We start from the raw sequence: 12563 nt of genomic DNA, 5'->3' as shown, positions 1-12563 counted from the left end.
TTTGCAGGTAACCCTAATGTTCCCTGTTTCAATCATTTGTAGGCCAGCCTTCTATTTCCACAGGGAAAGATAAGTTCAAACTAATACAGAAAAAAAGAAACCCAGATATAATAAATGTCTTTCTTAACAGTATTAATAAATGGGAACACGTGAGGAAAGGAAACTATGGAAATGGTGAATGAGGAGAGAAGACTTCCTATATGATAAGTGTAAATAAATTGAGATAAGTCACAAATTTCTTTAAACATCATGAGAAAGAAATACGATAAGACTGCTAATGAAATTATAATGAAAAGGAGAATCTTCCTATCCTGTGACTACCTGCACAAAGAGACATTGTTTCTAATCAAAAATGTATTCTACTCAGGGTTTTTCTCAGAGCAATTTTCACATCTTTATTTCTCAAACTGTAGATTAAAGGATTCATCATGGCAACCACATTGGTGTAAAACAGAGAAGAGATTTTTCTCTCATCCATAGACCCAGAAGAAGATGGTTTGAGATACATAAATGCACCTGATCCAAAGAACAGAGAAACAGCAATTATGTGGGAACTGCAGGTGCTGAAGGCTTTCGACCTGCCCTCAGTGGAGTGGATGTGGAGGATGTTGGAGAAAATGAGACCATAAGAGACAAAGATGGTGGGACTGGGCACAATGAAATTGAAGCCTGCCACGATGAAAATCACCAGCTCATTGATACAGATACTTGTGCAGGAGAGCTGGAGCAGAGGGTGGATTTCACAGAAATAGTGGTTAATGTTGTTTGCATCACAGGTCAGTCTCAGTATGCATCCAGTGTGAGCCATGGCACCAGAAAACGCCATTAAGTATGAAACAAGCATGAGGCTGGAACACACTCTGGGAGACATGACAATGTTATACAAAAGTGGGGTACAGATGGCTGCATAGCAATCATAGGCCATTGATGTCAGCACATAGATTTCAGAAATGACAAAAAAACAAAAAAAGTAGAGCTGGGTCGTACACCCCGTGTAAGAAAAAATAGTCTTCTTTGATATGAAGATAGTCAGCATTTTGGGTGTAAACACAGAAGAATAACAGAGGTCCGTGAAGGACAAGTTAAAGAGGAAAAAGTACATGGAGTGTGTAGATGTGAATTTTGCGCAATTAGGATTATCAAGCCCAAATTTCCCAGCACAGTGACCACATTCATTCCTAGGAACAGGAAGAACAGGGGGAGTTGGAGATCTGGTTGGTCTGTTAATCCCAAAAGAATGAATTTGGTTACAAAAGAGCCATTTCCAGGAGCCATTCTTCTCTAAGGGAATCTGTGGACATAGGAGAAAAGTGTTCCATTAGAGAACAACTCAGCTCTTCCCACAGTGTCACACCCTATAAAAGAGTATATACACTGAGAATGCCTGATGCTATTCCAACCTGGTCCCTTAAAATCTGCCTTTACCATTATCACGCTGCAGAGTGATGTGGATTTGCCCTTTATTAGAGCTTTTATAAGCTAAATATAGCAAACAACATCACAAACCCAGCCTCCAGAGGGAAGGCCAGTGCTGCCATATGCAAATGTACCTACTGGAAAAACCAAGGGAGAAGAGGGATGGATCAGGAGAATTGTTCTACTCTCATCTCACCATTTCTTCATTCACTTGAACTCTTCCATCACCAGTAAAGTTAGAGGTAGTGATACTTGCAACCTGGTTCTGGCCTCTAATGCAGATTAGACCTGATGTGGTAGGAGCTAAGAACATTGTCTTTAATCCAAGATGAGGGGACCAGAATCTATGAGACTTTAAGTTACTCCCCATATCTCAGAATAAAAGCCATAAAGATAGGGATTTCCCTGGTCATGTAGAGGTTAGGAATCTGCCTGCCAATGCAGCAGACACGGGTTCAATCCCTGGTCCAGAAAGATCCCACATGCCTCGGAGCAACAAAACCCATATGCCACAACTACTGAGCCTGTGCTATAGAGCCTACGAGCCATAACAACTGAGCCTGCCTACCACAACTACTAAAGCCAATGAGCCTAGAGCCTGTGCTCCACAATGAGAGAAGCTACCAGATTGAGAAGCCCACACACTGCAAAGAAGAGTAGCCCTTGCTTGCTACAACTGGAGAAAGCACGTGCACAGCAACTAAGATCCAATGCAGCCAAAAATGGACAAATAAATACATAAATAATAAAGTCTTTAAAAAATAGCCATAAAGGTTGAAGAGTGAGACTTCTACTTAGAAGAAACTTCCTGACTGATATATCCTTTGAGCTCCTTAATGTCCCTAAACATTCTCAGATTTCTCTCCAACAGATTCTTCCACCAGTTTCACTTGAAGTCTCCAAACTGCACAAAATGAGAAAGAATGGGCATATGTTAGGTCCTTGGACTTTCATCTCAAAATGAGGAACACAGTATTGTAAACTGAATTCAGATATTCACCCTACTTTGATTAGAAAGCATCAGGCATGGCTCCCTTATCATAGGTCTTTATCCTGTTGGTACTGGAAATGTAATTTCAGGCTCTTGATGTTTGATTCCTTTGATTTTAGGAAGAGATGACCTAGACTTTAATTCACCTATGCCCTGGAAATCTTTCTGAACTATTATAATTTCCAATTATTTTCAGTCCTTTCAAGCAGCAGAGGAAAATACAGCCTTTTATTATCACACTTGCTACTCGATTAGACACAGAAGATTTAATAGGCATTTAATGATGTAATTCGATAAAAGCAGGCTAGAAGCTTGTTCAGCCTTTTCCCCAGGGTGTAGATTATATGCATAAAGGGGAATAAGGCGATGATATATCCCAGTTCATGATCTGTCTTTAGTTCCTTGTGGACTCACTCTTTTACTCATTTGCACTTTACTCTAGGGATTGTACATTCCTCAGTGCAGATCCAAAGTAAATTCCCATATCCTCATTCTCTTCACCTCTGAAGGGGAAGCTACTCCATTGCTTCATTCCTTCTTTATTCCTATCTCCTAAATGGACATATTTCCACAAGAGTCCTGCTTTCAGGTTTCTTTATTTCTTTATCTGAAATTTTTCAAATATTGAAGTAACTCATTTCAGTTGTTCTCTCTCTGGCGTATCTCTGAAATACTTTGCAGTGTTGTATAATCCCTTCTATAGTTTATTCTTTTAAACACTTACTGGAAATTATTACCTGACTCCCTTACTGGGTCATTTTCTATAACATTTCAGTAACCGAGCTTATCAATTTCTTCTCATCATAGAAAAGAGTAGGGGTTATGGAGTTAGAGAGAGTGTTATGAATCCTACCTTCCTTCTTCCACTCTTACAAACTACAACACTTTGGACAAGTTACTTATCTCTTGATTCATCTCTATAAAATAAGGATGGTAAAAAATAAAAAATTAAAATAAAATAAGCATGGTTAAAATAACATCTCTTTCATTGGGCTGTTTTGCTAATTAAATGGGGGAAAAAAAAAACAAACCCAAGTAAAATGGTTGGGACAGTGCCTGGCATATGATAAATAGTCATTAAATGTCAGCTGTCTTTATTCATGTTCTCATAAATTCCAGTAGATTCTCTATCATAACATTCATCAGACATTTGTCCTTAATTAGCATTTCTCTACAAACTGTAAATTCTATAAGGACAAACATTTATTCTCTCTTGTTAACTACTTGGGCCCTGAATCTAAGAACAATGCAGAGTACATAGAAAGAATTCAATAAATATTTCTGAAAATCATGTTATTTTTGTCTAAAAGTCTTCAGAATATATTCAAAATTTCTCTTATACTAAAGCCACAGCATCTGTAACCACGATGACCTCCACCCGTGTCCCTCAGCCACCACACAACTTCTTGCTTTTTATGTTTAAACTGAACTACTGTTATGTGGAACTATACTGACTCCTAACTATTATTCTAGCACTTTCCCACACACTCCCTCTTATTTAACCATGAACAGTGTCGGTAGAATAAGGTCTGAAAGCAAAGCTCTGTCCCTCCCTAGTTCAAGAACTTTCAATGGTTCTTCATTATCCACTTGAAAACTGAAGCTATGTAGTAAAAATATAATTCTCAAAACTATGATGAAATCTTTGTTAAAGGTAAAGAAGAAATTAAGTCAGAGTTATCTTTGATGAGAAGCCATGGGAGTACCATATTGATTGGCTGAAGTATTTTACACACATTAAGTACTGTAAAAACTTTAACCTTCTCAAATACATAAAAAAGAAAGTTGCAGAATGTATACTTTTCAGAGACTACTCAATTGTTTTGGGATATTTTACCCATTTTAGAAATATACATGTTTTTGTGTGACTATATATCATATGAGTCTATACATATCCACATTATGTATATTTAGTGGAAGGAGGGAGAAGAATATCATTCTACAATAAAAGAAGTTTCTCTTATTTGTAGAAAAGCATGAAACTCTCAAAAACACATCTTCAAAATGCTCCAAAAAAGGACTGCCTCCACACACAAAACAAAGACTTGCTCTACCACAATTATGGGATTTGTTTCTTTGTTTATTTGTTTTTAGCATGGCAAACCCTAAAAGGGAGAGATGGAAGAGACCATTAGGCACTGAATTTATGCTGACTGAAAATTAAAATTACACTATTGAAATTTTAATTGCAGGTTTCTTTGAAACATCTCCTTAGCTCTCGATCTCCAGTTTAGAATCTTCTCAATAGATTGTATACTATTTGAAACTACTAGTCTAACTAAATTAGGTAAGCAAAGGTATATATATGATGTAACATTTTGGAAAAGAATCTAAGGTGAAGAGAAAATTATTAAGTATCTGAATTGAGGTTAGAATTCCCCCCAGGAAACCCCCCAAATGCTTATGACATTTGAAAAAAAAAAGACAGTAGGTTCATTCAGGGCTATCCTTGTACCAGCCCTGGCTCTCCATCTCAAAGAAAGTCTGATTGTACACAATAAAGTCTTCAGTGGGAGTTATGATATATTGATGTCTGACTAACATGACTGTATTTCTTAGACACAAAATACAGATAAACAATCAGAAAGACAATCCATGACAACCATCATCCAATTCCCGCTCCCCCCACTCACTGCCACTAGTAATCACAAGGATGATCTCTTTTTCTATAAGTTTGCTTGCTTGTTTGTTTTTAAAGTATAATTGACTGACAACACTACATTACTTCCTGGTACAAAACATAGTGATCCAGTATTTCTATCCATTTCAAAATGATCACCTCGATAAGTCTAGATACAATATATAACCACAGAAAGTTTTATTACTATCCACTCTATTCCCCACACTGTACACTTCTATCTATCATCTATTTATGCTGTAACTGGAAGTTTGTACCACAATCTTTCTCACCTATTTCTCTAATTCCCTCTCTCCCTCTGCTCTGGCAACGATCTGTTTGTTCTCTGTATGTGCAACTCACTTTCTGCTTCGTTATGATTGTTCTTTCTGTTTGTTGTAGAATTCACATAAAAGTGAAATCATACAATATTTCTCTTTCTCTGCCTGATGTAATTCCCTTAGCATAAGATCCTCTAGGTCCAACCATGTTGTCTCAACCTAACAGCTAGCAGTCTCTGCCGCACTGGGCTCATCATGCTAGTGCCTATCAAATATCACTGATGTGAAAATTTGGTAAGATGTTGAAAATAAGAACTTACAGTTGAGCCGACCCTAGGGCTTTGTAAGCACCTATAACAATAACAAGTACTATAGACTACCTTTATCCTTTATGTGTTTTTATTTATTGTATAGCCTATACCATATAAGACTATATTCAAACATTCTCAATTAGGCAGTAGTGATGAAATATGAAATATGAAAGATAGTTCCTACAGATTTTTCTTTGAGTATTTTTCTCTTATTAGTGTTCAGAGCCATTTTTATTGGCTAAAATTATTGTTCATATTTCACTGATTTTTTAAAGTATGTTAAATTTTAATAACAATCATTAAAAAAAAAAAAAACCTGAGAGATTTAGAATCAAAACACCCAAGATCTAGTCCCAGCTCTACCACTTATTAACTGTGAGTTGGAACAAACCATGATCATTTCTGAGAATCAGTTTCATCACCTATGAGATGAGAACTAGGATCCTCTTCCCCATTTACCTCAAAGTTCTCCCCTGAGAAACACATAGACAAACAGATGTGATGGTGCAGAGAAAACTACAACACTACCCCAAGAGCAATTCTAACACCCTGTACATTTTCTGTATTAATACTTGAAGACGTCTATTCCACTCTGTGTCAAAGAGAGACTTTAAACAGCCCGGGTGATTCCAACAGCCTCCCACTCACTGAGTTAAGAGGGGAGTCATTGCCGCAGACTGTAAAACTTCTCCACTAGATGAGTTTTCATTGTTTCAATATGGATATTTTGTACAACAAGGCCTGCATATAAACCAAATAATTCACCTCATACCAAGCTGAATATACAGTGACATGTCCCAGTGCTTAAGGGAAAACCAAATATGCCAGACTTAGAAAAAGACTATTTCTGTCCAAAATATGAATATTTGCTGACATAATTAATTTTTAGTAATAATGTTGACAAGTGACCAATTTTGGAATCTGTCCACGTGAATGTTGCATTATGAAAATCTACCTTTCTATCAGTCTCTTACATTGCCTTATTAAGTTTCTCACATACAGCACATTGCCACACATTGCCAAGGACTTAGTGGGTAAAAAAGGTTTCTGTTTTATTTTGAATAAATGAATGACTGAAGCAATAACTGTTTATTTAATCTTGCTAAATTCATTAGGTGCTTTCATCTCATTCCTTTCACTCAGGAGCTGGAAGCAGGGACCAGATGGATGTGCTTGCAAAGATTAAAGATGGGTTGAATGCCATACAATTCATGGTAGGCAGTTATCTCATAAAATATAAGATTTGAAGACAGTGCATGTGCGTGTGTGTGTGTGTGTGTGTGTGTAGAGAGAGGCCATTTAAAGAGAGTGGAGGATGGAGTTTCATACAGTTGGGGTTCAGTAATTACAGGGATACAAAGTCAAACCCCCTTTCCTCAGCCCATAACCACAGTGCGCCACAATCATGATCATTCCAAACCTGATCCCAGTCAACAACAGCAGAGAAAGTTTACACAAAACAAATTACATTCAACACATTTAGGTTGTAATCAGGGAACCTTCTTTCTGGTCCTAAAGTAAGGGGATTATCTCTGTTATTCCTGGAGACTTGAAGATTTCATAGCAACTTAGAGAAATCTCTGTCCTAAGTTGGGGACAGGGGACACCCAGGGCTTACCAGGTTGACTCTCAGCTGTGACACCTGCAATAGAACCATAGCTTCCCTCAGAACCTGTCAGAGCCACTCATTTTAACTCAAGAAAGAGCAAAAACTACTAAGGATAACGATGTTGTGCATGTAAACTACCCTGACTTGATTCCCCTCCCCTTAAAAGAAGTCCAGGTAGAGAGATACATAGTTCCATTGCTAACTAAAACGTGCTTAAGTTGCTCAGTAATCAGCTAAATTGCCTCTTTTAAAATGTTACCACCCTTAATTATTACAAATTGCATTTTAACTTATTCATTATTTTTTCAAATCAAAGATAGAAATTATTAATTTCAAAGACTAGTTTGTTATGTAAATAAACAGATTTCATTTTAATTTTGAGGCTGACGAAATGAAAGATTAGTGACTTAACTTTAGTGATTTAAGATTAGGCTTAACTCATTTCTGGGAAACCTCAAATCATTATAAAATACATAAGAGAATAGAGGCAGCTCTGCAATGTCTACAAAGTTTTGCAAATGGCCTAGTTACAGTCACTTGTTTTGGATACAAATTATGTTTCCATCCGAAAAACAAGGTTACAGAGGTGAACACTAGTTTAAAAAAGCAAAAAAACAGATAAAACTCTAACCAAGAGCAACTGTTTTATAGAAATAGAACTTGCTAAGGGAAAATCAATCATGCTCATATTGTAGTCAGGGGATGGAATATGAGTGGTCATTTAAAAACATTAGCCAAGGATTTAGCTATGCCAAACATCTAAAAACAAAGTCAAAAACAATTTTTTCCATATTTCTAAATACTTAAGTACTGACTGGAGGTTAAGAAAAGTGTAAAATAAAGAATATTATTTAAAATAGCTTAGAAAATACTTAAATTGTTACTGATACAGCATATTAAGGATTTTTAAAGTAGTACTTTTTTGCCTAAAAAAATAATCCAACATCCTTTGTCACAATTTGGTTTATTCACCAAATATTTCTTTCATGTTCTCATTATTCTCCCAGCTGCAATTTGATGTTTTTGTACCTGAAAATCTATGTGGATATAGCACATAGAAGCCAACAAAAACAGAAATAATCTAGTTGTTCAAAGGTCAACCAGTTCTGTTGGTTTAACATTTTAAATATTAAATAACTTGAGCTTCATCCTATCCAGGGAAATCCTGTGATCTCCATAGTATTTCTAGGGCCTTCCACAAGGAGTGAGTCATAGGGAAGGGTTTTCATTATCCAACACTTTTCTGCATAAATTATGTCTTCCTTTCTTGAGTCAATTACTCCTCAGTATTTATCTCCTGTAACTGATGCCATCTCTCTACCTACTTCCCCCAATGAGGCCACAGCTCTTCCACTTTCATTCTCCAAAACACTACTAATGTGTGGTCATTATGCAAGTAGTTTTATTAAAAAATTATGAACAGTGAAATGTATTTACAATACTCTACAAAACAGGAAACCATTTCAGAATGAAATGAGGGTCCTAAATCTCCCCACACTGAGACATCTTTCTTATTGACAATATGCCTTCTTGAGTCCTGACATAATTACACGTTTCTCAATATCTTTACCTCTCATCCCCTGTTCTCTGAACAAACACTTGCAAACATTCCAAATTCAGTTTTTAATTTTGCAGGAACAGTAATTTCCCTATTTGAGCAAATCATCTCTACAATACATAAGCCCAAAAGTTCTTCTCTTTCTGGCAAAAAAAAAAAAAAAAAAAAAAAAAAGACAATGACTGTTTTGCTAAAAAGAAAAAAAAAAGGGAATACCCAGTTTGAGAGAAATTCATCTACCATGCTGAAACAAAGGAGAGTCAACTTTCAATCAGAAATGTTTTCTCATATCCCATGCCCACTGGAGCAGAATAATAGAATCAATAGGTTACAGAGTATACTGAGGAATAATAGACTTGACATTAGAAGGCTAAGCATTTAGTCTACATTTTTTCTCTATAAAGCTGTGTGACTATATGTAAATCATTAACCATTCTTTGCTTCACTTTCCCATCAATGCAAAACATATATTTTGATGATCTGCTCTGTGTCAATTTGATCTACAAAGGTAAAAAATGAAACTCTTTCCTGAAAGAAGCTTGATGCCAAATATTTGCAGATGGATTATTCTTGATAGTCTTTATGGAACCTTCAATCTCTGTTATTTAAAGAAGACATACTCTTGCCAATTGGAATATAGAAAGACAAGAGTAAAACAAAGCATCCTATTCACCTTTCTTATAGCAAATGACAAATAAAAATACCCTCAATGATATATTTTCAGTCTATTGTTACCTTATTCCATTATTTGGAGACCATTCATCTTTCCCCAGTGGGAAAAATAATTTCAAAATGATAATGAAAAGAAAGAGTGAATATATTTATTATTTAATGTTATTACTAAGCAGGAAAAAGGTAGAAATGATATTGTGAAAACAGTGAGGAAACAAGAATTCTTACATATATAAATGGAAATAAGTTCTTCAGATAGAACTCAAATTTCTTTAAGATTCTAGAGAAAAATATATTAGGAAAAATATGATAAGAAAGCTGTCACTAAAATGAAACACTCAGAATCTCACTGTCCTGTAACTCATGCACACAGAGGTACTGTTTCTAATCAAAACTGTCCCCTACTAAGGGTTTTTCTCAGAGCAAGTTTAACATCTTTGTTCCTCAAGCTGTAAATTAAGGGGTTCAGCAAGGGAACAGTATTGGTGTAAAAGACAGAAGAGATTTTTCCCTCATCCATAGACACAGAAGAAGGTGGTTTGAGATACATAAATGCACCTGATCCAAAGAACAGAGAAACAGCAATTATATGGGAACTGCAGGTGCTGAAGGCTTTAGACTTGCCATCTGTGGAATGGATGTGAAGGATGCTAGAGAGGATAAAACTGTAAGAAACAAAGATGGTGAGACTGGGCACAATGACATGGATGCCTGAAATGATGAAAACCACCAGCTCATTGATGTAGGTACTTGTGCAGGAGAGCTGGAGAAGAGGGAGGATGTCACAGAAATAATTGTTGATTATGTTTGCATCACAGAAGGTCAGTCTCAGCATGCATCCAGTGTGAGCCATGGCACCAGAAAATGCCATCAAGTATGAACTTAGCATAAGGCTGGAACACACTTTAGGGGACATGACAATATTATACAAAAGTGGCTTACATATGGCCACATAGCGATCACAGGCCATTGATGTCAGCACATAGCATTCAGAAATGGCAAAAAAACAGAAAAAGTAAAGTTGGGTCATGCACCCCATGTAAGAAATAATATTCTTCTTTGATATGAAATTAACCAGCATTTTGGGTGTAAACACAGAAGAATAACAAAGATCTATGAAGGACAAGTTAAAAAGGAAAAAGTACATGGGGGTTTATAGGTGTGAATTCAGCCCAATTAGGATTATCAACTCATAATTTCCCATCACAGTGAACATATACATTACTAGAAACAGGAAGAACAGGGGGAGTTGGAGATCTGGTTGGTCTGTTAATCCCAACAGAAGGAATTCATTCACTAAAGAACCATTTCCAGGAGCCATTCTTCTCTAAGCGGATCTGTGAGGACAGGAGAAAAGGGTTACATTAGAGAACAACTCAATTTTCACACAGTATCTTCTCTCACAAGTGTGGTATTTGGGCTGGGAATATCTGAGAGTAGTCCAGCCTGAACTCACAGAATTGTGTTACCATTTTAATGAAACTAAAGGACACAGAATTTTGTTTTTAGAGTCTTTATAAGCTAAGAGAAAAGAGCATCAAAACTTAGCCTACAGAGGGAAGGGAACTGCTGCCCTATGCTAACTTTGCTGCTAGAGGAAAAAACAAAACAAAACAAAACAAAACAAAAGAAAAACACAGAAAAATCAAACAAACAATGGATACAGGAGAAGTTTGGGCCAGGATGGAATCATCCTTCCCTCATCTCAACATTTCTTCATTCACTTGAAAATCTCCTCACCAGCAAAACTGTAGGCAGAGACCCTACTAGTTTGGTGCTGGCATCTAATGCAGATTAGACCTGATGGGTTGAGAACTAAGAAGATTATTTCTAAACTAAAACTAAATGGCTGGAGTCTAGGAGAAGTTAACTTACTGCCCCACAAAACAGAATTAATGCCATAAATGTAGATGGGTGAGACATCCATCCATGAAGAGGGAACTTACTGACTGATCTAATGCATCCTATGAGCCGCCTCATGTCTCTGAGCATTCACTGATCCCCTGCTTGAACAAATTTTTATGTCAGGTTTACTTGAGTCTCAGGATGCAAAATTAGGAAATAAATTGTCATATCTTAGATCTTTGTACTTCCATCTCAAACAAGAAGGACATGAATATAAATGGAATTCAGAAACTCACCTTCCTTCTTCCATAAAACCCTAATGCCTTCTTTATCATTGGTTTTACCCTGTGTTCCTAGTAGCGCAACTTCAGGATCTGATGCTTTGGTTCCTTTGATTCTAAAAGAGGGCAGCCACATGTATTTTCTGATTTCACTTTGAAACCTTTCAGAACTATAGATCATCATTTCTGATTATGACTTGCAGTCCACTCAAGCAGCAGAGAAAAATAAACTTTCTTTATTATTATCATTTTTGCTACTTGGGAAGTCACGGAAGATTTAACGTGAGTTTAATGATATAATGCACTCAGTTATAAACATGGCAGAATCTTGTCAGTCTCTACCCCAGGGGAACACTCCACACATAATAAGGAACTGAGGGGATTGCATTTACACCCTGTTCCTTAATCTGCCTTTAGTCCCTTAGGGATTCAATATTTTACTAAAGTTTTATCTTCACTGTAGGGATTGTACATCCCTCAAAGAAGAGCCAAAAATAAACTCCCATTTTCTGTTCATTTAGATTACAGAAGAGGAGGCCCTAGTCTCTTTTTTCCTATGAAAACAACTGATTCAAAAACAACTTATGCAGAGAATTTGTTAAGAAATTCAGAAACTTGTTAAGAGGGCCTTTTACCGAATTCATGCATGAAGCCAGACATATTGAAGCTGAGTGTAAAGGCAATGAACAGTTTCTGAACAACAGAACTCCGAAATGTGTCCTAGCAAATCCCACAACAGGACAGTACATTTCTTATTTAAAGAGAAGTGAAGTAATCTGGGCTTTCCCTTATTTTGGTTATTAACTGTCCAATCAATGACTCACTTATAGGAAAAATGTTCTCTCTGAGATTTGTTAGTTCATAAATTCTCTCTGCAGTGTAGAGCATAAATCTTGGTAAAGGAGAAAAGGAACACTGGATCTTCAGGAGAAAGCCTCCTTATAATTTTAACTGTCCTAAAATAATAATTTTCTCCCATACC

At 36.5% G+C, this 12563-nt stretch overlaps 2 pseudogenes; both read right to left on the bottom strand.

Annotated features, from left to right (window-relative positions):
- Positions 1–346: 346 nt before the first annotated feature.
- Positions 347–1275, bottom strand: LOC130861260 (olfactory receptor 8B3-like; annotated as a pseudogene).
- Positions 1276–9843: 8568 nt separating this feature from the next.
- Positions 9844–10776, bottom strand: LOC130860717 (olfactory receptor 8B3-like; annotated as a pseudogene).
- Positions 10777–12563: the final 1787 nt, after the last annotated feature.

This window comes from Hippopotamus amphibius, chromosome 9 (assembly GCF_030028045.1).
Source record: "Hippopotamus amphibius kiboko isolate mHipAmp2 chromosome 9, mHipAmp2.hap2, whole genome shotgun sequence".
In the NCBI taxonomy this organism is placed as follows: Eukaryota; Metazoa; Chordata; class Mammalia; order Artiodactyla; family Hippopotamidae; genus Hippopotamus; species Hippopotamus amphibius.
The sequence above is the reverse complement of the archived record's forward strand: the minus strand, read 5'-3'. Positions and strand labels throughout refer to the sequence as shown.